Source organism: Equus quagga, unplaced genomic scaffold (genome assembly GCF_021613505.1).
Source record: "Equus quagga isolate Etosha38 unplaced genomic scaffold, UCLA_HA_Equagga_1.0 73442_RagTag, whole genome shotgun sequence".
In the NCBI taxonomy this organism is placed as follows: Eukaryota; Metazoa; Chordata; class Mammalia; order Perissodactyla; family Equidae; genus Equus; species Equus quagga.
The window spans coordinates 9,816,130-9,837,659 of record NW_025802777.1 but is presented as its reverse complement, the minus strand read 5'-3'; the positions used below and the strand labels follow the sequence as shown (position 1 = coordinate 9,837,659).

Below are 21,530 nucleotides of genomic sequence, written 5' to 3'. Positions count from 1 at the left end.
GATCAATTCTAAGCACCTTGATCAGTCTTTGCCAGCCTCATATGAGCTACCTTCCCTGTTGGGCTACTCCCGCAGAAAGCAGGGTCTTCTGGGAATCCATCAGCCCCTCCCCCCCCCAAGCACATGGTTCTCCCAGCCAGTGGCCATGGGACATTGAGAGACTCAAGGTACATGAGAAAACAGCTAAGTTTAGGGTTTTTTTTTTTTAATTAATCGACATTTCCATAATAACTCACTAGATGAGATTCCTTAATATATATGCGAAATTAATTCATTGCCACAGTACAAAGTTTCAAGAGACTTTTAGGAACTCCTTGGTCCATTAGCACGTTCTACGTGAGAAAGCTGTCTCAAATTCCCTCACTTCCTTTTTTCTTTCCCTTCAAACCCTGGTGGTGCCCATTTCTAAAGAAAGCTTGGAGGATGGCCCCAGGGCCCTGATACCTCGCCCCTAAGAAGTCTAGTAAGGTGAAGGTATGGTTAGAATCAAGCCTTGGAGGGTGATACTGGCTTTAAAAGAGGGTGAAAGAGGAAGGAAATGAGTAATTCTGAGAATCAGATTTGGTGAAGGGGGTCACCTGCATACAACTTAGTCCCTGAGTTGAGATTGGGGGTGGTGGAGGCAGCTGCCTATTTCTATTACACACGGCCAGAAGATGCCAAGGCTGCAACGCCCGGAACTGTTAGTAGAGACATCTTGCAGCTGAGCTGGAAGAGGCAGCCCCTCCCTGCTCCATTACCTCCCATCTGCCTGGGCTGCAGAAAGAGAGGCTAAGTGCGGTCAAATTATGGTTTGGGGTTTCTCCATCAGAGACTCGGGGAGGAACTGGCCCCCACCGTCCTCATACATGCAAGTGTGAGGGAGAGCTCATGACTTCTCATGAGCTCAGCCATCTAGAGTCTCAGCCAGGACCTGCCAAGAGGAAGCTAGAGCTAAGCATTTGGCCTCAGAAATCAACTCAGACAATGAGATGTTCATGCCAGAGTTGACACCAGATTCAGTTCTCCAGACTCCTACTTTGGCATTCTCTCCACTGTCCACCCCCCACCCCCCAGAAGAGTAGAAAGGTGTAGGGGTACAGATTTTACAAAAGGAAGGATCAAACCCACACTGTATTCTCTCCAGCCCAGAGAAATGCCTTCACTGGGTCGCTTGCCATCATGAAGTCTGTGATACACGAGAGCATCCCACATCTATAATGTTCTTTCTGCACAAACCTCCTCCCTGACCCTTCCCGCAGATCTCATTCTCAGCAGAGGACTATGCCACATACTTCCTGCAAAAAAGCAGAAAGCTATCAGATACTCTCTTACCTTCTGCCTCCAAATCTACCCACTCTTTCTACCTTCTTTTCTCTCATTACAAAGGACAAAGGTCCCTGCTCCTACCTGAGATCAGGCTCTCCAGTGTTCCTGGATCCCCCCTCCCATCTCAGCGACTTCACTCTTGCCTTTATCACCTCTCTTCCCCGTTATCAATTTATCACTCTCTACACAGTCATTCTCAGTAGACTATGAACATGCATGATAATCTCCCATCTTAAAAATATCCACCCACTAAAACAACGAGGTACCACTACACATACATTAGAATGGCTAAAATCTGAAACACTGATGACACCAAATGCTGGTGAAGATATGGAGCAGTAAGAACGCTCCTTCCTTGCTGGTGGGAATACACAATGGTACAGCCACTTTGCAAGACAGTTGCGTGGTTTCTTACAAAATTAAACATACCCTTACAGTGCAATCTAACACTTGCACTCCTTAATATTAACCCAAAGGAGTTGAAAACATCTTCACACAAAAACCTTCACACAAATGTTTATAGCAGCTTTATTCATAATTGCCAAAACTTGGAAGCAACCAAGACGTCCTTCAGCAGGTGAATGGATAAACTGTCGTACATCTATGCAGTGGAGTAGTATTCTGCACTAAAAAGAAAAGAGATATCAAGCCACAAACAGACACGGAGAAAACTTCATATATGCCCTGAATATTGCTAAGTGAAAGAAGTCAAGCTGACAAGGTCACATACTGTATGACTCCAACTATATGTCATGCAGGGAAAAGCAAAACTATGGAGACAGTAAAAAGAACAGTGATTGCCTGGAGTTAGTAGGGACGAAAAGAAGGATGCATGGGTGGAGCACAGAGCATTTTTAGGGAAGTGAAATTATTCCGTATGATTAATGGTCCATATATCTCATTATACACTTCTCAAAACTCATAGAATGTTCAGCAGAATGAGCCCTAGTATGAACTATGGACTTTAGTTAATAATAACGTATCAAAATCAGCTCATCATTTGCAACAAATGTACCACACTACTGCAGGATGTTACTAGAGGAAACGGAAGGAGGGGTAATATGGGAACTCTATACTTTCCACTCAATTGTTCTGTAAATCCAAAACTGCTCTAAAAAATAGTCTATTTATTTTAAGAAAAATAAGAATACCCACTCTTGGCCCCCATGGCCCACCCTGGCTCCCACCCCGTTTCTCTTCTCACTTTCACAGCAAAACTTCTCCAAACTTGCCTTCTCTCTTTTCTCACCTCCCATTTTTATTCCCAATCCTCTCTCTATATATTAGCTTCCTATTGCTGCTGTAAGAAATTATCACAATCTTAGTGGCTTAAAACAACACAAATATATTATCATACAGTTTTGGAGCTCAGGAGTCTTCAAATCAAGGTGACAGCAGGGCTGCGTTCCTTCTGGAGACGGTAGGGAAAGATCCATTTCCTTGCCTTTTCCAGCTTCTGAAGGCCACCAGCATTCACTCGCTTAGGACTCCTGTCTCCATCTTCAAGGACAGCAGCCTAGCATCTTCCAATGTCTGGCTTCTCCTTCTGTTCTCCTGTCTTCTTTCTCTGACTCTGATCTTCCTGCCTCCCTCTTATACGGACCTCGTGATCACCTTGGATCCACCAATTAATCCTGGATAATCCGCGCATCTCAAGATCCTTAATCATATCTACAAAGTCCTTTTTCCCATCTCGGGTAACATGGTCACAGATTCTAGGGATCAGGATGTGGACATCTTTGGGGGTCATTATTCAGCCTGCCACCCTCTCTAACTGAGCTCCATTGGGACAGCTCTTGTCAGGATGTTACTGGTTGCCTTTGAGCTGCAAAGCCTAATGGTCACTCCTTCATCTTGCTTAACCCCTCAGCCACAGTCAACAGAACTGATCAATAAATTCTCCTCTCTCAGCTTCCATGACATCCAGTCTCTTGGTTTTCTCCCATCCACTCTGATCATATGCCGCAGTTTCCTGGGCCCACTTCTTCCTGTACGTCTAAAGATTGGTGAGACCCAGGACCTGGTCCTCAACCCTCTTCTCTGTCTGTTCTTTAGGTGACCTAACACAACGGATGACTTAACATTTCAGCTCTATGCCAAGGATGTGCAAATTTATAATTCCAGCTCATACTTTCCACCGAGACCCAAAATTGTATGTCTCACTACCTTCTTCGTATGTCATCAGTAAGTTTTTACTTTTAAACAATCACAAACTTACAGAAAAGTTGAACTACAGTACAAAGAACTTTTTTCTGAACCATTTTCTGGTGCCCCATCACCCCTAAATACTTTCATGTTTATTTCCTACAGGCAAGGACACTCTTTGACATAATTGCAATACAACCATCACAATCAGGAAATTAACTTTGATACATGAAGACCACCTGATCCTCTGACTCTCTTCAAAGTCACCAGTCATGTCCTCTCTAGTAAAAGGATCCAGTTCAGAGTCACAGATCACATTTATTTGCCATGTCTCTTTAGTCTCCTTCAGTTTCAAACAGTTCCTCAGACTTTGACCTTCATGACCTTGACCCTTATCACTTTTGCAGCCTACAGGCCAATTATTTCATAGAATGTCCCTCTATTTGGTTATGCACCTTTGGCAGGGGTGTCACAGATGTGGTACCACTGTCTTCTCATTGCTCCCTGTTGAGTGGTGTGCAGTTTTGCTTTGTCCCATCATTGATGATGTTCAATCGTACCATTTGATTAAGATAACCTCTGCCAGCATTTGTCACTGTCAAGTTACTCTTTTCCCCTTTGTAATTAGTAAGTATTTTTGTGGGGAGATACTTTGAAACTATGTAAATATCCTGCTATTTATCAAACTTTCGATTTATTCAGTATAAAAAAAGGAAACCACCAGTATGGACTCATAATTTTCTTTTTTATTCAATGGGTTATAATCCATGACTAGCACTATTTATTTTGATACTCTAATTGTCCCTGTTTGGGCCAATCCTTTTGACACGCCCCTATCATTCTCTGAGCACTTCCTTGCTTTCCTGAATAAGATATTCCAGATTTACCTTGTGCCTTCCCTGCCCTTATGCTGGAATCAACCATTTCTCCAAGGAACCCAGTTCCTTTTACTGGGGAATTATATTTAGAATCAAAGATCTGGGTACCAGATGTGCTCATCACTACTGGAATGTCACCAGGCCCCTCAGAGGGCAGAGCTGGGAGAGAAAATATACACACGCACGTGAATGCATTTATATCTCAGAAGGCAGCATTAGGGGGAATATATATATACACACACATACACATATATGCATTTATATCTATACTGATTTCTATATCTATCTATCTTTCTATGGACCTATCTATCCATCTATAGAAGATTATGAGTTCACATCCATACTTCTAGTTCCAATCCAACACCACAGAGTTGGTTCTAGTCTCTCCTTTTCAATATTTGTAACCTCTCTAACCGTGAGAACCCTAGCTCCCATTAGCCTTAATAGATTTATATGTTAATTGATCCCCCTGTATGTAACTGATCTCCCATCTCCCCTACCACCCACTTCCCAGCACGGATGCCCTCCTCAGAGCACCTGGGTCCAAACACCCCACTCCAGGCTGTTCCAATGAGAACTCCCTCCTCATCCCTCTCAGGCTTTAGTGGCTTACACTGCCCCCGCCCCCAGCGTGGGTGCAACCCTCACACTCTGACATGCTCTGAGGCCTCATACCAGGTTGCCCCCACGGATGTACCCCTCACCCTGTTAAGATTCTGACACCTGTGATGGGTTTCCATGGCTCCCCCATCCCTCATTGTCATGGCCCCCTGCCTTGCTCTGCCCCACGTAGTGGCTTTAGGACTCTCTTTCTTCCTGATCCTCAATAGGCATCTCATACTTAGCACTCCAAAACAAGTTGGGTTTCCATCCTCCACCCCTGGGCCGTTTCTCCTTCTCGGTCTTTCCCATGTTGATTCATGATCCCACCAGCCACTCTGCTGCTCAAGCCCACGAGCACGGCCATCTAGGATTCCACGCCAGGCTCTTTCCTTCCTTGGCTGGTTCCTGCCCCAGGGGCTTTTGGATTTTAGCATTTGCTCTTCTTCCAGCCTGGTCCTCTAGAAACTCTCGGCCTCAGCCTTCCAATGGTTCAGGTCTCAGCCCAGGTGTCCTCAGCCGAAGGAGGCCCTTCTGGACCAGCCTGTCTGCTGTAGCTCTCCAGGCACTCTCCAGCTTACCACCTGTTGCTTTGTCTTCATGCCACTCTGAAATTATCTTGTTCACTTGGGGTTTGTGTCTATACCACCGTGCCCCACCCATGGGAGTGTAGGAACTCAGCCTGTGTCACATACTGAACTATCTCCAAAACCCACAACAGTGCTTGGCATGGGTGGGTGCTCAATAAATATTTCAGAGTGAACAAATGTGAATTTTTAAAAATATAATGGACTTTATTTATGGAAAAATAGGGCATGTAGTACCCAAATTTCCCGTACACCCCTTCTCCACCACATTTCCTCTATTGTCAACACCTTGCATAGTGTGATACATTTGTGACAATCCATGAGCCAATATTGATACATTATTATTAACTGAAGTCTTTAGTTTCCATTAGGGCTCATTCTTTATGTATACAGTTCTATGGACTTTGACAAATGCATAATGTCATATATCCACCATTACAGAATAGTTTCACCGCCCTAAAAATCCCCTCTCTTCCACTTACTCATTCCTACCCTCTTCACACCAAAACCCTGGAATCCACTGATCTTTTTACTGTGTCTGTAGTTTCACCTTTTCCAAAATGCCATGTAACTGGAATCGTACAGTAGGTAGCCTTTTCAGACTGACTCTTTCCATTTAGCAATATCCATTTAAGGTTTCTCTAAGTCTTTGTGTCTTGACAGTTCATTGCTCTTTATTACTGAATAATATTTCGTTGTACGGATGTGGCACAGTTGGGGTATCCATTCACCTGTTGAAGGAAATCTCGGTTGCTTCCAGTTTGGGGCAATTACGAATAAAGCTGCTATAGACATTTGTGCGCAGGTATCTGCGTGAACACAAGTTTTCAATTCACTGCAGTAAGTGCACGGCTGCTGGATCATATGATAACAGTATGTTTAGCTTTGTAAGTTGAAACTGCCAAACTCTCTTCCGAAATGGCTGTACCATGTCACATTTCCACCAAGAAGCAATGAGCATTCCTGTTGCCCCACATCCTCACCAGCAATTGATGTTGTCAGTGTTTTGGATTTTTGCCATTCTAATAGGTATTTGGTGGTACCTCATTGTTGTTTTAATTTGCGATTAATTCCTCTGTTTTGGAAGGTTATCAATTGTCGATTCAATTTCTTTTTTTCCGTAAGATTGACACCTGAGCTAACAACTGTTGCCAATCTTCTTTTTTTCTTTTTCTGCTTTATCTCCCCAAATCCCCCCCATACATTGTTGTATATCCTAGTCTCAGGTCCTTCTAGTTGTGGCATGTGGGATGCTGCCTCAACATGGCCTGACAAGCGGTGTCATGTCCACGCCCAGGATCAGAACCAGTGAAACCCTGGGCCGCCAAGGCAGAGCACATGAACTTAACCACTCGGCCACGGGGCCGGCCCCCCAATTTCTCTAATAGATATGGGATGATTCTGATTATTTCTCTTTGTGTGAGTTTTGATAGATCGTGTCCTTCAAGAAATTGATCCATTTCATCTAAGTTATCAGATTTGTGGGCATAAAGTTGTTCATAATTTTCCTTTATTATCCTTTTAATGTCCATGGGATCAGTAGTAATGGCCCCTCTTTTATTCCTGATATTAGTAATCTGTGTCTTCTCTCTTTTTTTCTTAGTTAGCCTGACTAGAGGTTTATCAATTTTATTTCTCTTTTCAAGAAACCAGTTTTTGGTTTTATCGATTTTCTCTATTGATTTCTTGTTTTCGATTCCTTTGGTTTCCTTTCTCATTTTTATTAATTCTTTTCTTCAGCTTGCTTTAAATCTATATTGCTTTTCTTTCTTCAGTTTCCTAAAATGGAAGCTTAGATTATTGATTTTAGGTCTTTCTTCTTTTTGTTTTTGTTTGGTTGGTTGTTTTTTTTCTTGAGGAAGAATAGCCCTGAGCTAATATCTGTGCCCATCTTCCTCTACTTTATATGTGGGACACCTGCCACAGCATGGCTCGATAAGCAGTGTGTAGGTCCATACTTGGGATCCCAACCTATGATCCCTGGGCTGCCAAAGTGGAGCACGTGAACTTAACCACTGCATCACCAGGCTGGCCCCTCTTCTTTTTTAACATAAGCACTCAATGCTATAAATTTCCCTCTAAGCACTGTTTTCACTGCTTCCCACAAATTTTGATAAGTTATGTTTTTACTTTCATTTAGTTGAAATGTTTTTAAATTCCTCTTAAGACTTCTTCTTTGACTTATGTGTTATTTAGAAGTGTGTTGTTTAATCTCCAAATTTGGAGGATTTTCTAGCTATCTTTCTGTTATTGATTCTTAGTTTAATTCCCTTGTGATCTGATTGGATACTTCATGTGATTTCTATTATTTCAAATTTGTTAAGATGTGTGTTTTTTTGTTTTTGTTTTTGTTTTTGAGGAAGATTAGCCCTGAGCTAACATTCATTCCCATCTTCCTCTACTTTATATGTGGGACACCTGCACAGCCTGGCTTGACAAGCAGTACATAGGTCTGCGCCCAGGATCCAAACTGGCAAACCTTGGGCCACTGAAATGGAGCTTATGAACTTAACCACTACACCGCTGGGCTGGCCCCATTCAGCTCTGTTTTATAGCCCAGAATGTGGTCTATTTTTGTGAATGTTCCATTTGAGCTTGGAAGCTTGCCGTTGTGGGATGCAGTATTCTCTAAATGTCAATTAGATTAAGTTGACTGATGGTATTGGTCAGCTCAACTGTATCTTTATTGATTTTCTGCCTGCTGGATTTGTCAATTACTGGTAAAGGACTATTGAAGCCTCCAACTATAATCACAGGTTTGTCTTTTTCTCCTTGCAGTTCTATCAAGTTTTGCCTCACATATTTTGACACTTTGTTGTTAGGCACATACACATTAAGGACTGTTGTGTTTTCTTGGAGAATTGACCCCTTTATCATCACATAATGTCCTCTTTATCCCTGATAATCTTCTTTGTTCTGAAATTTGCTTGTCTGACATTAACATAGCTATTTCGGCTTTCTTTTGACTAATGTTAGCATATCATATATTTCCCTATCCTTCTACATTTAATCAATCTGTGTCTTAGATTTAAAGTGGGTTTCTTGCAGACAACTTACAGTTGGGTCTTGTTTTTTATCCACTCTGTCAGTCTCTGTCTTTCAATTGACATATTTAGACCATTCACACTTAAAGTTATTATTGATATAGTTGAATTAATATCTACCATACTTGTAACTGTTTTCTATTCATTACACTTGTTCTTTGTTTCTTTTTTTATCTTCTACTCTTTTTTCTGCCTTCTCTGGTTGTTGTTTTTCTTTTTTTAGGAAGATTAGCCCCAAGTTAACATCCATCACCAATCCTCCTCTTTTTGCTGAGGAAGACTGGCCCTGAGCTAACATCTGTGCCCATCTTCCTCTACTTTACATGTGGGATGCCTGCCACAGCATGGCTTGATAAGCAGCGCATAGGTCCGTGCCTAAATCCGAACTGGTGAACCCCAGGCCCCGAAGCAGAGTGCACGAACTTAACCACTGCACCACTGGGCCAGCCCCCTGCCTTCTCTGGTTTTAACTAGCATTTTATATGATTGCTTTTTCTCTCCTCAGTAAGTACATCCATTATATTTCTTTTTAACATACCTTTAATGATTGCCCTAGAGTATTCAATGTACATTTACAACTAATCTAAATCCACCTTCAAATAACACTATACCACTTCATGAATAGTACACGTACCTTATAACAGAGTATTCCCAGTTCTTCCGTCCCATTCCTTATAAAATTACTATTATACATTTCACTTAGCTATAAGCTATAATCACCCCATACATTTCTGCTATTATTATTTTGAAAAGTAATCTTTTAGATCGATTTAGAATAAGAACATAAAAGATTTTACTTCACCTTCGTTCACTCCTTCTCTAACACTCTTCCTTTCTTTATGTAAATCCAAGTTTTGGGCCTATATTATTTTTTTCTTTCTGAAGAACTTCTTTTTCAAAAAATTGTCTTTATTGAGATCATAATAGTTTATAACTGTGAAATTTCAGGTGTACATTATTATTTGTCAGTCACCATACATATGTGCCCGTTTACCCCTTCTGCCCACTTCCCAACCCCCTTCCCCTCTGGTAACCACTAATCTGTTCTCTTTGTCCATGTGTTTGTTTATCTTCCACATATGACTGAAATCCTGCAGGGTTTGTCTTTCTCTGTCTGGTTTATTTCACTTAACATAATACCCTCAAGATCCATCCATGTTGTTGCAAATGGGACAATTTTGTCTTTTTTATGGCTGAGTAGTATTCCATTGTGTATGTATATATATATACACCACATCTTCTTTATCCATTCATCAGTCAATGGGCACTTGGGTTGCTTCCATGTCTTGGCTATTGTAAATAATGCTGCAATGAACATAGGGGTGCATGGTCTCTTTGAATTGCTGATTTTAAGTTATTTGGGTAGATACCCAGTAGTGGGATAGCTGGGTCATATGGTATTTCTATTTTTAACTTCTTGAGAAATCTCCATGCTGTTTTCCATAGTGGCATTCCCACCAGCAGTGTATGAGGTGCTTTTCTCCACATCCTCTCCAACATTTGTTGTTTTTTGTCTTGGTGATTATAGCCATTCTGACCTGTGTAAGGTGATATCTCATTGTAGTTTTGATTTGCATTTCCTTAATAATTAGTGATATCGAACATCTTTTCATGTGTCTGTTGGCCATCTGTACATTGAAGAACCTCTTTTAACATTTTTGCTTTCTGAAGAACTTCTTTTAACATTTCTTGTAAGGCATGTCTACTGGCAACAAATTCCTTCAGTTTTTGTTGACCTGAGAAAGTTTTTATTTCTCCTTCACTTTTGAAGAATAATTTTGCTGGATGCAGAACTCTAGGTTGCCGGGGGTTTTATATTTCACTCCACTCTCTTCCTGCTTGCACGGTTTCTAAAGAGAAGTTGGATGTAATTCTTATCCTTTTTTGTGTAGGTAAGGTGTTTCTTTCTTCTGGATTCTTTTAAACTTTTCTCTTTGTCTTTGGTATTCTGTAGTTTGAATATAGAATGCCTAGGTGTGGTTTTTGGTATTTATTCTGCTTAGTATTTTCTGAGCTTCCTGGATCCATGGTTTGGTGCCCCTCATTAAAATTTTGGAAAATTCTCAGCCATTATTGCCAGAGATTTCTTCTGCTCCTTTCTTACCTCCTTCTGCTTCTGACATTCCTATTGTGTATATGTTCCACCTTTTGTAATTGTCCCACAGTTCTTGAATATCCTGTTCCTTTTTTTCTTTCATCCTTTTCTCTTTATTAGTATGGGGATTTTCTATTGACATATCTTCAAGCTCACCGATTCTTTCCTCAGCTGTGCCCAGTCTACTGATGAACTCATCAAAAGTATTCATTTCTGTTAAAGTATTTTTTACTTCTAGCATTTCCTTTTGATTCTTTCTGAGAATTTTCATCTCTCTACTTACATTGCTTATCTGTTCTTGCTAGTTATCCACTCTTCCATTAGAACCTGAGAAGTTATTTTTCCCCTTGATATCAACCAATTCTAACACCAATTGGGTATTCTAGAATTCAACTCAATTCTGACACTGCCTACCTTGAATTAGTGTCAACTTCACAGGTTTCAGGGCTCAATCCCACAAGGCTGCCCTCACTTCAGACACGAGTCACAAATACTGGGTCCCCAGGTTACTCACACTTCTCTCCAACTTGACCACAAAGTCGGGGGTTCCCATGACCCCCTCCTCAGGTTCAATAATTTGCTAGAATGACTCGCAGAACTCAGGAAAGTGCTTTACTTACTATTAATGGTTTATTATAAAGGATACAACTCGGGAACAGCCCAATGGAAGAGATTCATAGGGCATGGGACAGACAGGAGGGGCACAGAACTTCTCTGTCCTCTCCAAGGGGGTCACCCTCCCAGTGTCTCAATGCGTTCACCAAACCAGAAACTCTCTAAATCCTGCTGTTTAGCGGTGCGTATGGAGGTTTCATCACGTAGGCATGATTGACTATTAACTCAGTCTCCAGCCCTCCTCCCATCCCCAGAGGTTGGGGGGTGGGGACTGAAAGTTCCAGTCCTCATTGATTATAAGGTTTGTCTTTCTGGCAACCTGTCCTCATCCTGAAGCTATGTAGGGGCCTACCAAGTGTCACCTCATTAGAACAAAAGATGCTCCTATCACCCCTATTGCTCAGGAAACTACAAGGGATTTAGGAGCTCTGTGTCAAGAACTGAGGGCAAAGACCAAGTAACTGTCTATGAGACTACAGAACCCTCACCATATTAATCATGAGGATTTTACATCCCTAGTCTGATCGTTCCAAATTCTCTGCCACATCTTAGTCTTGTTCTCAAGCTTCCTTTGTCTCTTTAGATTGTGTTTTTTCCTGCCATTTAGGATACACTATACTTCTGTTGAAAGCTGGTCAAGATGTATCAGATAACAGGAGCTAAAGTAAATAATCCTTTAGTGTGAGGTGCTATGTTTATCCGACTAAGAGTTAGGCTGTGTTTAATGTTTGCTGTGCCTGTAGGTGTCAGAGGCTTTGATTCCATCTAGTGTCCTCTTTTTTGTCTCCGCTATTGTCTTTGGGTTTCCCTAGAAACTCTCTCTTAAACGGAGTGGTAATCTGCTGTTATTACACTAGAGTCACGTGGATGCGATGGGAAGGTATTGTGGAAGGGAGCATTCTATAAGCTGTGATTCAACCTCAGAGTTTGTTTTGAATGGACCTGAGATCCTCAGAGGAGTTTCTTAGCCCCCCTCCTTTTCATACTTCCCCTCACGACAGACAAGTAAACTAGAGGGGGCTGAGCCGTCTAATTGCCCTCCAGCTAGGTCAGATTAGGCTCTGGCAGCATAATTCCCCTGGAAGGCAGGCTTTTGCCACGGAACACCCTGAGTGTATTTCAGAATGGTTACTTTTCCCCTTCGCCTGGCCAAACAGGAGAGAAGTTTTCTCTGGGGTTCACCAGGAGAACCTGGTGGGGGCACCTGGGAGGAAAGCTGAGGAAAAGGAGACAGCCTCACTAAGACTTGGCCTCTGGGAGTTTTAACTCTCACGCTAGTCCATGCTCAGTCTCCAGCAATGAGTCAAGCACAGGTTAAGTTTTCCTTGAGTTCCAGAAGCTTCCACTCCCTGTACACTGAATCCTTGCATTTGTTTGTCTCTCCAGTTTTCGGGGCTGCTGTTTTCCCTGTGACCTCCATTCACTGATGGCTCTAAGAAGAGTCATTGATTTTCAGTTAGTTCAGCTTTTCTCTTGTTGCGAGGAGGGGAGTGACAACTTCTAAACTGTTTACATCTTGGAGCAGGCTGCATTTGCTTTTTAAAATCTCTTTCCTGATTATATAAGTGAAAATATTTACTACAAAAATTGGGGAAGTAAAAAGAAGAAAATTAAAAATTATCTATAATGGCCCAACCTGCAATTAATCATAGTTAACATTTTGATAGATTTCTATTTATAATATATACATTTATATAAAAGGGGGCCTGCAGCACATGGAGTTTGGCAGGGGCTTTCCCCCACTTTCAGAGACTATTTCTGCAGCTTCTCTAAACTGCTGCTGAAAATATTTTCAATGTTGAACGTCTTTTGTGAGGAGCAGGACCCTGTGATGAGTTCCCTTCAGATCTTGTGGGGCTGGTGAGAATTCCGCTGCTCTTGAAAACTGAGGGAACATGTGTCGCAGACTGACATCCTCTCATGACCACCTGTGTGCTTATGGTACAACCGGGGGTCAGCAAATGGCAGTTGACTCAATAGATGAAAATGTTCCTTTTTTCATCTACAAAAAGTATGAAAGCTCCTCCTCCTTCCTTTCCTCAGAAGCCAGAAAATTGAGTGAGATGGAATGCTCCATTAGGATAACCTAGGTGGTTAGCGTATTTCTTTTCTCTCCTTGAAAAGTATTTTAACATTTCCATTTTAGTAGCTTTAATGTTTAAAATATGCATACATTTTACTGAAAGCTACCTCATATTCTACTCTGGAAGTTGACAGGATATAAATAATAGGTAAACAAGATAACGACGGACTAACGTGTCTTTTCTTCACCTACTCCGAACATATTGATGAGTGGGGGACTGGGGGAAAGACCCACAGAGAAGGGGGTCAATATTTACAAAGGCTTGCTAGAGCCTGGAAGTATACCAGCCTTTACAACTCAATAGTAGCTATTTTTATCCCTGTTTTATTGACTGGAGAATTACGATGGGAGCGCTTTATATAGCAACCAGTAAGTGGGGGAACCAGGAGAGACTCCATTCACATATTCAACACACTTTTATTGAGTTAATAAAAGGTGCCAGGCATTGTTCTAAGAGCAAGCACTCTTCTAGCCCCTGAAGATACTGTTTGTAGATGAACAGGCCAAATCCCTTCTTTCTCCCCCTGCGCAGCTTACATGGGGCCGGGGTCTGGGGTGCTAAGAGATCAACTCAATAAACACTAATTGCTGGATCTGGTGGCCCCGCCCCCGGCCCGCCCCCGGCCCGCCCCCCACCCGCGGGCCCGGAGGCTGGCGGAGCCCGGCGCTCGGCGCGCGCACTCGCGTTGGGCACTTGGTTCACCCGCGGGGACGGGACCCGGCGGTCGAGCCCTCCCGAGCGGCGTCCGCGGGCCACCACCGGCCGCTCTGCCCGCCTTTGCCCCCCGTCGGCCGGAGGGGCCGCCAGCAGCGCGCATCCTGGCCGCGAGCGCCGAACCCGGGTGCGGAGGGGCGCCGGCGGAGCCCGGCTCCCGGGGGGCCCGAGGCTAGCACCCCTGGGGGGAGCGGTGAGGCGAAACTGCCAAGGTAACTCGGGGATGGCGGGGACGGGGGTTGGGGACCGCCAGTGCGGATGATCCCCGGCCACCGCCGCCTGCTGCGGCCGTTTCCCGGAATCCTCCTCCCCGACTCCGCCCCTCCCGCCTGTCCTCCGGCCCGCGTCCCCGGCTCGCGCGCCGCTGCCCCCTCCCGGGCGCGCCCCCCGCCCCGCGGCCGTGCGGGGCTTCAAGGGCCTCCGCCCGCCGACTCCGCGGCCGCGCTGCCCCGGGCCGCGCGCAGGCCTCCTCCACCCATCGCCCTTCCTGGAAGCCCTCTTTCTTGGCTCTCAGCCCTGCGCCGCCCGGCACCGCCGTCCCCACCGAGGATGCCCGGGACGCCCGAGCACTGGCCGCTGCAAGATGTTAGCTGTTGCGAATTTGAGGGTCACATCCTCAAGATCCTCTCCGCCTTGCAAAACTGGGTTACTCGCTCGGGCCCTCCGGTTCGGGGCTTTCCGCCCGCCCTCCAAGAGAACCCCCGGAATTAACCGTCCTTTGTTCCCGTGCGGGAGAGGGTCAGAGGGGCGGCCGGGGCTGGAGTGCCCCATGTCCTTCCAGAGCCATCGCTTGGATGCTGGAGGGTGGAGAGGGCAAGGGGACATCGTCGCGGCGGCAGAGGAGTGGACTCCGCTCCAGGGTCAGGAGGGCATGGGGAACTGGGTGCGAGTCGGCGCTTATGTTTCAACCCCAAGCCCATCCGCCAGTTAAACCTAGTTACGGTTCGATCCATCGGCTAGAGATGGCATTACTGAGAAACTCTAAGTATCCCGCCTCCTCTTCTTTCAATATTTGTTTTATTTCCTTGCTTTCGTTTGGCAAGAAGTCTTAGAAACTAATATAACGTGCCTGAGGGTCAGATCTAAGCGGGACGAGGTGGGAGGTGCAGAGGCAGGCGCGGGAGGAAGGGGGAGGGGGACAGTCCGGCCCGTCCCACGGATGTCATTCTAACTTACCCTGAGGACTAAGATCCACAGGCTGTCCCACCCCTTGGCAAGATTTTTAAGTACCCAGCCCTCTCCTGCTGTTCAGGCTTAGGGAGGAAAGAGTGGGAGCGCAGGGCGTGCCAAAATATGCTGTAAAGAAAATGTCTCTTTCCTAGCAATATGGGCATCGTTGATAAGGTTTGACCTCTTTGTCTCAGGAAATGGCTTGAACTTGTCAATTCTGTAATTTACAGGTTGCTTTTCGATTTTAGATTATCAATATATGCATGGCTCTTTTAACTGTATTTCCTCTAAAGTTTCTCACATACCTACTTAGAAGTTAAAGACAAGCTGCCTGAGACTTGGTTCCTGTGATTTGACAAATGATCATTTGTCTTAAAAAAAAAAGTTAGGGCCAGCTCCCATGGCCTAGTGGTTAAAGTTCCGGGCTCTCCACTTTGGCAGCCCCGGTTCATTCCTGGCTTGGAACCACACCCCTCCTCTGTCAGTGGCCATGCTGTGGCAGCAGCTCACATTAAGGAGAAAAGAGGAAGACTGGCAACAGATATCAGCTCAAGGTGAATCTTCCTCAGGAAAAAGAATATATTTTTGGAATGACCATAGCCCCAGAGGTTCTATCTCAGAAGGGAAACTTTTATTAAAATATGTATTCCATTCCTCCTGCTTGCACACAGAGAGCCACATTGGCCTCATTTTCCTGTTACGTTTATAAACCTTCCGACTATCAAAGAGTCAATGGCATGTAGTATATTCTTTGACTATCAGTCATCATATTTTACCAAAACTAAAATGCCATCGAGTAGAAGATGCACTTTTATTTTATGTAACCAAGTAAGAAAATACACTGTCCACGGCACTATGTCATGCCACTGGACGAAGCATTCTGATTTCAGAGATGTTCAAATGGAAGAAGGAAATGTGCGTTTTGTAATTTGTGAATTCTAATCTGAGCTAGAGCAGAGCTTGCCAGGACTTCTCCCTTAGAACTTTTCATTCCTTGGAAGAATGAAACTGGTGGTCTGCAATTCAGGAAGCATAAAGGAAAAGTAGTTGGGAGAGCAGGTTGGCCGAAGGAAGAGTGATGAGAAGTGGAGAAAAGAGAAAACAAAGGAGAGAAGGAGGGAGATGTTGCGCTGGGAGGAGTTCAGACCCGCTGAAAATAAGCCAGCAGGAAAATGAGTATGTTTAGTTTCCCCACATGCCAAGGTTTTACAAATGGGTGCATGGGAGAGTTGTTCTTAAGCAGTGTTGTTGTTGTTTGAATTATGAGATTTTAAAAATATATTTAAAATATCAGTGTGCCCAACCACCAGAATCTATACTGGTGAGTCAGCAAAAATCTTGAAAATCCTCCCTAATAAACAGGAAGTAAGGAAACCAAATCTTAGTTTACTTAGCTTTTCATTTTCTGACAAAGGAGGAGTAAGTGGGCTCTTCATGCTGGTTGGAGGCAAGTGAGATGGGCAAAGTCAGCTGGGCTGGGTGGGAGCAGAGAAAGCCAACGCCACCATCAGGAGAACCACCCAAAGGCCCGGTGGTTAACCAGCCCTCACCTCTCCACCAGAGGCAGTGGACTTGCCTATAGGATGCTTAACAAAATCTTCCTGAAGAGAGCAGGGCCCAGTATCCTGACATACTGTGCACTCCCTTGACTTAGCTCCCCCAACCCAACACTGGTCCTCTGGGCTGGGAAACTGCCCAGTCTTTACAGAACAAACTGGAATCAGGTACAGTTGTGAAAAGGAGGTCAAGATTTCATTCCAGTGTATCACAGTAACCAGTGACAAAGCCATCCAAGTATGAGCAAGGTCAACAGAAATGGTGTGGGGGAAGAAAGAAAGAACGAAAGGAAAGGAAAGAACAACGTAGCTTGCAAGGAGCCTTACTAAAAAGAAAAGTTGCGCTTGGAGCAAAGGAAATTCCTTATGCTAGCCTAATATCCTACAACAACTTGATAAAAGTATGAATTCCATAAAATAAACTCAAAGATGAGAACAATTTTTAAATTGAGATGAAAAGGGAGATTGCAGACTTAAGGCAATAAATTGAAGACCATAGAAACATAATTAGAGAAGAAATAAGAGGAAAGAGTAAAATAGATGCTACCGAAAATAAAAATGTTTTAATAGAGGAAAAGCTTGATTTAAGCCCAGTAAATGAAGATGAAAAGAGGCAAAGCTTAGGCCCACTAGAAAGAATCTGATGTAAGGGGCTGGCCAGGTGTCATCGTGGTTGGTTCACGCACTCTGCTTTAGCAGCCCAGGTTTCCCAGGTTCGGATCCTGGGCGCAGACCTACACACCGATCATCAAGCCATGCTGTGGCAGCAACCCACATGCAAAATACAGGCAGAATGGCAACAGATGTTCGCTCAGGGCCAATCTTCTTCACATACACAAAAAAAAATCTGGTGTGGAAGACAGACCAAGCACAATCAAGCATAGGATAATTGAGATCCCTGATATGGAGAAGCCAACAAATGGGATAGAAAATGCAAATAAAAATAGGATAAAAGAGATTTTATTGAAATGAGGAAAAAACGGACTGTAGGATAAAAGAACATGCCATTTTGCAGAAATTTTCTTATGGGAATGCTCGGCGCCAAGATATCTTAAATGGTTTAAATTCAAAGAAATAGAATTATTTAGGAATCCAAGAAGAAAAAGACAGAAAGGAGGGAAAACCAAATCAAGCTGGCCTCAGACTTCTCCAGTTCTAAGGGAAAGAAACTTTTCCCAAGAGGGTATTTCATCCAGCTAGGATGTCTTTCAAGTTGAGAGCCAGTAGGCAGGCCTTGTCGAATATGAAAGAACAGAAGGCATTCAGCACCCTTGAGCGCTCTTTGAAAAAAACCTACTGGATTTCGAAATCCAACAAATAGCAAATTAAGAGATAAACCAAAATAAAGTACTGAGGCATGGGGACCTCACGATAAAAACGACTGTGGATGAGCACTTGCTTAAATGCAGAATTATTACAAAAATCTTTGGAAATTGTAGGTAGAATAAAATGGGATTGTTATATAAATCTAGACACAAAGAACCAAAACTTATAAGGAAGTAGGCGAGGAAGATGGCAGGAAATATGGGAATACTGAAGCTCTCGTCTTTGAAAGCATGGATCAATCAGTATGGTTTAAAATTAAAAAGTTCTGTGAGCATATAAGACTCCAACTTCCTAATGTTTTCCATAATCTTTTTTTCTTTTAAACCTTGGATATTTCAGAAAGTTTTTCTTATGGAGAAAAATTATTTAAATTTCAACAACTCCTTCAGCCTTTGCTTCAGTTTTTTTCCAAGTAAAATTAAATTTAGTCAGAAACACTTTGTGTATGTGTGTTTGTGTGTATGAGTGTTTATGTATAAAAGATCTCGGATTGTGTTCACCTAATATTAATGATGGAAATATCTAGATGCTGAGATTTCTACTTTTCTACATTATTTTTAATTTTTTCATGAACATGTAAATTTTTACAGAAACAAGAAAGATACTTGAAAAATAGACTAGAAACAAATAGGCCAAGATATTAACAAAGGTTGATGCTGGGGGAATAGGAAATAAGGATAATTGTTACTTTCTTCTTTGTACCTTTTTGTATTTTTTTTAATTTCCAGGAAAAAATTATATAATTGTATTTGTGTAGTATTTCTGAATCGAGTTCATTCATTGCTCGTTGACTGCCACTGACGTGCCAGGCATCAGTCCGTGCCAGATAGAAGAAAAGACGCAATTATGCTCTCTACCGGGAGACTGGGAGGCAGCGAGTTCCGTGAGGGTTGTCTGTCTGTCTGTCTATCTGTTTAGGAGGCGTTGGAATTCAGAGAAGAATCACTTCACCCGGGTAGTATCTGTTTGAGCTGGGCGTTGAAAATCAGTAACATTTGTTTGGGTGTCAGTGGCAAGGATTGCTCACAGGGAGAAATGGAAAGACCCAGTAGGGAGTGATGCGTTGCCTGGAGCCCCTTGTTTTTGTGGGACAGTGACTCCAGGGGAATCCAGAAAGGCTGACGACAGCCTTGCCTTCAACCTAAAGCTCTTGGTGCCTTGTTAGGCAACAGTGAGCTACAGGCTGGGCTGACTACAGAACTTGCAGGGCCCAGAGCAAAATAAAAATGCAGGGCCCGCTTGTTTAAAAAGCAGGAAAAAGTACCATGGAAGGTACTAAAATATACTTGGTCTCTCCACTTGTCATTTTTTTAATTTGCTTTTTAATGTCATTCTAAGTAAAAAAAATTTAGCATGAATTTTACCATTCTCCTTTTATTGTGCAAAACCAGATCTAAATGCAAATGTGAGAAGCATTTGATCATATGGGGAGTCACTGAATTGCTCATTTCATAGCACATCTGGGGAGGGTGCCTCGAAATAGGCAGAAGAAGCAAACTTCAGCCAGACTCAGGAAGGTGGCAAGGAGGAAGGAAGGGTCCACCACCCACACAGCCAGCCCACGAAGCACTCCCTCCTGCACAGGGACACTCTCAGGCCCAGGGCAGCTCTTCACAGGCTCCTGGGGCCCCTGTGCGCTGATGATTCTGGACATGCATGAATGCACTTGGGCCTGAAGTATGCTGGGGTCCCCCTCCTGTGAGCTGTCCACACCCCAGCCTAAGGTGGGCTCTGGAGAAGTCGAGCCCTGAGTCTCCACGTCCCGAGGACCTGCCATCCCACCCCACAGCCTACTGGCAGCATCCAAGGGTCTTTAAACCACTGCTCCTGGACCTGCTAGGTACTTGGATCAAGGGCGACCCAAGTGCTCACCCCGACTAGACCACTTGCTGCCCCTGGGCGAGGCGGGGCACTGCCAGGCCAGGGCAGGGCCAGCTTCCACCCTGCCTGACCCCCATCCTCCCTGCACACATACCAGGAGGGCTTCAAGGCAACATGGGACTCTCCGATGGTGTGACCCAGCTGCCGCCCCACCTGGAGGGCATCAGCAGTCATGGGGTGTAGAAAGAGAGGTCAGGCAGGGCCTGGGACCCATCCTGCAGGGGAGGGGAGAGTAAGACCAAGTATGTGCTGAGGCTCCAAGCCTGGCGCATGTTCCATTGTCCATCAGACTTGACTGCAAAACACAAGCTCAAAGACAGAATTGTTAAGAATTTCAAGACGGCCACAGGAGAGCAGCAAACCAAGTGGAGGATCCTTCTGCGTGCAGGGCCCTGGGGAGCTGAAGCTGGCCCTGGCTAGAGAGATGAGAGTAACAAGAACTATGCTTTAGGAAAGCTGATCTTTCTGTAGTCAGGGAAAGTTTTAAGGGGCCTTGTTAACAATTGCAGGCAGAATACCAAAATGGGAAATTAGATTTCCCAAGCAAGCAAGAATGTATTTGCCAGATATCTGGTTGGAAGTGGAGTGTGGGTCACCAGGAACAAAGAGGGGGAGGAGGCATTCCCTGGCCCAGAGGCGGAAAGCAGGATTTCTAATCGCGTAATTGTGTGTCTATGTTTCTCAGCCACTGGAGGGACCGAGTGTTCTGCAGATGCAGAACAAAGGCGAAGATGTGCCATCTTCAGAACAAAACAAAGGGACCGGAGGCCACAGGGCAGATGTTCAAGTATAAGGGAATCACCCCCAACTTGGCATCCTATAACCTAGGTGCACCCAGCACCCAGGGAATGTCCACAACCATGCAAGCCCTCTGCCCAGGGGTCATGGTGGGAGATGACATATCACAGAGATATCTCCGTAGATGTTCTAAATGGGTGCGGTATGATGGCATAGGTTGTGGGCAGAGGTGCCTAGATATCTCATGGGTGGTGGAGCCTTCAGCGCGGATGGCCACTTTGTCTTGGAATCTTGGATTTCTCTAGAATATCCTGATGCTATCTGTTATCGTGATAGTCAGGAGGACTTTTTAACTTGTTTTTTGTTTTGTTTTGTTGAGGAAGATTCACCCCAAGCTAACATCTGTTGCCAATCCTCCTCTTTGTTTTGCTTGAGGAAGATTCTCCCTGAGCTAGCATCTGTGCCAGTCTTCCTCTATTTTGTATGCGGGTTGCACAGCACGGTGGCCAACGAGCAGTGTAGGTCTGTGCCCAGGAACCAAACCCGGGCTGCCAAAGAGGAGCATGATGAACTTAACCACTAGGCCACGGGACTGGCCCTTTAATTTATTTTTAGCTCGAAGTCAAGTCTGCTAGTTTGTGGTTGTTTTTCATTTTGACTTGAGGCTTGATGTTGCCCCAGTGTTTGGGGAGCAGAGAAACACCAAGAATCTGTAGGACTCAGCTGCTAGGATGGAGACAAAAGCTGAGGGAGAGAAAGAACAAGACTGACTGGGGGCTCCTTAAAGTT

The 21,530-nt window shown here is 44.2% G+C and overlaps 1 protein-coding gene across 3 annotated transcripts in view; it reads left to right on the top strand.

Moving 5' to 3' along the window:
• LOC124234355 (interferon alpha/beta receptor 2-like) overlaps nucleotides 1-21,530 on the top strand; it is a 62,815-nt gene that overhangs the window by 18,799 nt on the left and 22,486 nt on the right. For 2 of the 3 annotated variants that reach the window (XM_046651700.1, XM_046651697.1), the window contains exon 1: nucleotides 14,017-14,282. The exons of the other annotated variant lie outside the window; for it this stretch is intronic. The gene's annotated coding sequence lies outside the window, so the exon portion shown is untranslated. Of the gene's footprint in view, nucleotides 1-14,016; nucleotides 14,283-21,530 lie in introns of those variants that run through there. 3 annotated transcript variants of the gene reach the window in all.